General features: G+C 45.4%; 1 long non-coding RNA gene across 1 annotated transcript; it reads left to right on the forward strand.

The window, feature by feature from the left end:
- Positions 1–325: 325 nt before the first annotated feature.
- LOC120872679 lies at positions 326–2777 on the forward strand. The gene is made up of 2 exons (XR_005723313.1): positions 326–892; positions 1928–2777. It is a non-coding gene; the product is annotated as an uncharacterized LOC120872679 (long non-coding RNA).
- The last annotated feature ends 1626 nt before the right edge of the window (positions 2778–4403 follow it).

Raw genomic sequence — 4403 nt, forward strand, 5'->3', positions numbered from 1 at the left:
AGCGTGTGATAATGAAAACAAAACAGTGCTGGCCCGCAGCCAAGGCATGGCACTGACAGGGGCTCCCGACCATTTGGCTCTTGATTCTTCAGGGAAAGCAGCTGTAGAGAAAGGGGCATACACAACACCGGCGTCACCCGCGCACTCACACGCGCGCACCCTCGTTCGCACGCATTCCGGTACCGTCACCTCGGAGCCAGCCAGCCTTGGGATCCAAATCCAGTTCGGCTGCCTTCCGCCACCGGCACTCCAGTCGTCGTCCCCCACGAGCCTCCCTGCCCCCTGCTCCTGATTCCCTTTCAGGAATTTACAAACATTTTCCACAGATCAATATCTGTATTGATTATTCATTGTGAGGGAGTCGTGTGTCTTTGGTGATCCAGCTTGCAGAGGTAGCAGCCAAAGCCTGCTGCAGGGGAGGAAAAACAACAGAAGGCGAGAGGGACCCAGCTCTTGCTGGGTCTGCGGCTGTCGGCAACACAGAAAGGAAGGAAGAGGAAGGCGCTGGCAAACGAAGGAGCGGATGAGGGTGGAGGAGAAAGAGGGAGCAACAGCAAGAAAGACGAAGCCACGGCTGCACACCTGGCCCCAGGGCTGGGCTGGGAGGAAAGCCCCATCTTGGGTCTGCTGTTCCGTTCACGGTGCCCTGCGCTCCCTCTGCTTGGGGAGCCAGAAGTGACTCACGGTTTTGGTATCTCCTACGTAAGAGCTTTGGGGGGATTCCTTGGCTTGCTGACAGGAGAGGAAGAAAGCAGCAGCAGTGAGGTAAAACACGATTACTTCCAACTGCCTGGCGGAGGACACGCAGTCGCTTGGCTTGCCTGGAACAGCTTGCAGCTCTGTGATGGCACGCGGAGGGAGAATAATTAAAAAGGCCAGCATCACTTACTAAGTGAGTAAATACAAAGCCGTTCCAAACGTGCTCTCCAGCTAATGAGAAGCTGTAATTTCTTAGACTTCAAGGCAAAACAAGACAGTGATGGGGCTCAGTGGAGTGCGTGTTTGCGTGGAGATGGGGGTGGGGGTGGTGGTGGTGGTGGAGATAAATCGACTAATTGTTGGCCATGTTTAAAAAAGGGATTACTGGAAAAGACAGTGAAATGATGACAGGAAAACATCTTGGACCAGAGCCAAAAAAAAAAAAAAAAAAATCGAGGCAAATCAAGTCCGCAGCTTGGAGAAAACACCCATCGCTCCTGTCGGAAGCTCCCACAGGAACTGTCCGGTGTTCCTCAGCCAAAAGTGGAATATTGCGTGGGCACCAGGGGTCAGGACCAGGGTCCACCAGAGTAGCCAGAGGAAGGAACCATGGCATGCCAGATGACACGGTTATGTCACACTTTGAGAAAACAAAACAAAACATTAAAAACCAACCTTTCCTTTCCTTTTAACTGGAGCTCCTGCTTGCTCAAAATAGCTTCTGTCTATTCAAAGCAACCCCTAAATGTGCCTTCTGATAACAGGAGCTGGTGATTTTGTCTCCAGGAAACTGCTGCAATGCTACAGAAAAATGCTAGGAAAAGGAGGCTGAGGAAATTCAGTTTTCTGATGTCTGGGCGCTAGGCAAACTGTGCCAGGTGACTATCTTTGCCATTTGGATCGCCACGTGGGAGCGAGTTTGGGATTCCTGTTCCCTTGTCACCCAGCTGTGGCTTGGTGAGTCCAAAACCAGCCAGGATGAAATACTGGTTTAATACAGGATTCCAAACATACCATGACAAAGTGGGTACCCCAAGGAATAAAATGACCTGGCTCTTTCTTCTTTCTGGGTGTTCAGTTAACTGAGCTATCTGGTGCCCCTACAGATGAGTAGAGTTTTTTGGTTTTGTTTTTTTTTTTTTGTAAGGATTCTGGGACTGGAAGGTCAATAGAAAGATGTGTTCCTTTTCACTGGGGATTTACTCTTCATATTGCTTCCTTATTTCAGATACCTCAGTACATTGCAAGTTTCCTGAGCAGGAGACATACATCCTGCAGAAGTGTGCCTTGGAGACTCAAAGGAGGAGAAATTAAGCCAGTTGTGGATGACTCGGATATCTTACACTGCATGTCTTCAGCATTCATAGAGACCTATGTCTGTAGGGTCTGTGTGTGTGTGTGTGTGTGTGTGTGTGCGCACACGTGACAGCATCATGTGGAGTGTGTGCTCACATGTGTATGGCTCTGTGGTCTGTGTGTCTTTAGAGAGGAAGGAAGAGAGTGAAGTCAGAGCAGACGGAATGTTGGGGCATTTATGTAATTCATGCAGAGACTGTTCAATGCTGCAAGGCAGACAGCCACCCATTCCTGGACTCTGCTGCTCTGGAGGGCCTGTACGGACCTGATCTGAATGTTAAATGCAGGAGATGAAATTAGCATACTAACCAAGGATGTCAACCCCTCCCTGCAATCAGTAAATGGCCGTCTCCTCTCTTTAAAGCCGGCACTGCTATGCGTGCCAGCCACTTAACCATGTCCTCCGTCAGGTCCCTTTCTGTGTTTGTTTTTTTGTTTTTGTTTTTTGATGAAAGACTGGAAATTCATTAATGAGGAGGGAAGGAAGGGCTTCAAGGGGCTGTAATGAAAACAAATGATCCTCTTTAAATCTCATGTCGGCCAAAGCCGAGGTTGCGGGGGGTGCGTGTTGCTTTCTGTTCTGGGGCTGGAAAATAGGAAATTCCACAGACAACAGACCACTTGACAGGAGCCCAAGAATGCACTGCTTGGGAATTTCTTCTGTGTCGCAAAGACCAGCCATGGCCAGTAAGTCTGTGTTAATAAAACTGAGAATGAGCTTTATCTTCTGAACTGTAAAGTGTGGTCTACCAGATGTCTTTGCATGCCGTCACAGGTCATCAGAGTTTCTTGACCTTGTGAGGCTAGGAAGAGCCTTCTGGAATCTTTTGGCTGCTTGCCTCAGCTTTTGAAGTAATACACATTTTCTTTGGGGGTATGCTTTTGGCCTTTCCCAAAGGAAGTTGTTGCTTTTATTTTAATCTCTATCATACAACTAAGTACACAAAGGAAAAGATTTAACTTCCAGTGCTGTAGAGCCCTATACTGAGGCAGACAGAATGTTAAGAGCTAAAAATCAGGTACTCCAGCCCAGGTATTTGGACTTCCTTTTTCTTTATTTTAGTCACTATCGTTAGAAACAAACTTCTACCCTTCCGTTGTGTTATACTTAGTTTGACTTTAACCCAGGGGTCACACAGTTTGAAATCTCCAGGGATCTGTGGGTACCAGCCAGAGGAGGCGTGGGCTCACAAAGAGTCAAACACAACTGAGTCACACGCACACACGCACACACACACAAACACACACACACACACACACACGGCTTGGGATGACATGGAGACAGAGCCATTTGTTTTTATTTAGGGGAATAAAGGCCCTGCCTTGAGTTGCCTGATCTTCCAATGTTCCAAGAGGCAGTAGAAATTGGTATGTTTAAATATAAAAAAAAATCAAATTTTAAATATTGGCTGTTATTAGTGTTATTTTCTAAACAGTCTACAGCTCAAATAAAGCACATCTGTCTGTGGGGACAGCCTGGGCCTACGGTGTGCTGGTTTGCAATCTTCATTTTAGTCTAAAATAGCTACCACAGGTGTTTTTTGTTAACTTTGTAGTTTTTTAAATGCCAAGTCTTTCTGAGAAATGTTTTAATTAAAAAATATAGATATTAGCAACTGCATGGCAAATATAATGGGAGTGTGTTTTATTGGACTGAGAGAGAAGTGCTAATTTAAAACAATCAAGCGGGGAAGGAAATGGATATTTGGAGGGCCTGTTGGTCTGCTGGTCACTTGTACCTTAGCAGGCAGGGTCTAATGTCTTCATTATCTAAGGCAGTGATCACACAACAGAGATTTTCACAAAGGTTATAATTGGATTAAATATCTAGAAAGAAATATGTTTGAATATTTTCATGTGTATCCCCACCAATTTTTAAGATAGTGATTAGTCCTATTTTAACATTAAAAAAATTAAAAACATTTCTCTTCTTATTTATCCACAGAACTCTTCATTGCAAGTAAGTAGGAACAAAAAAAAAGATAGAAATCCCCAGAAAAGAGAGATCATGCCTTTAGTTTGGAAGAAAGCTTTTCCACGGCATCTGAAATAACTTCAACCGGAAAAGGCACCTCAGCAAACGATGAAGGGCAGCAAGAGGGCCCATCTTCTCACACAATTGCACAGGGCTTTCCAATTTCCAGGGTGCTCTTCACACGTATTATCCTGTTTAATTCTCACCACAACCAGGCAAGATAGTTAGTATTTAGCTTATTTTATAGATGAGGATCCTAGGCTCAGAGAGGTGAAGAAATTGCCTAAGGTTGAAAGCTAGCAAGAGGCATTTACGGGTCTTCTGAGTCTTAATCTGATTCCATTTTATTGTTTGTCATAGGTTCTTATAAAAA

This window comes from Oryx dammah, unplaced genomic scaffold, assembly GCF_014754425.2.
Source record: "Oryx dammah isolate SB20612 unplaced genomic scaffold, SCBI_Odam_1.1 HiC_scaffold_13, whole genome shotgun sequence".
NCBI lineage: Eukaryota > Metazoa > Chordata > Mammalia > Artiodactyla > Bovidae > Oryx > Oryx dammah.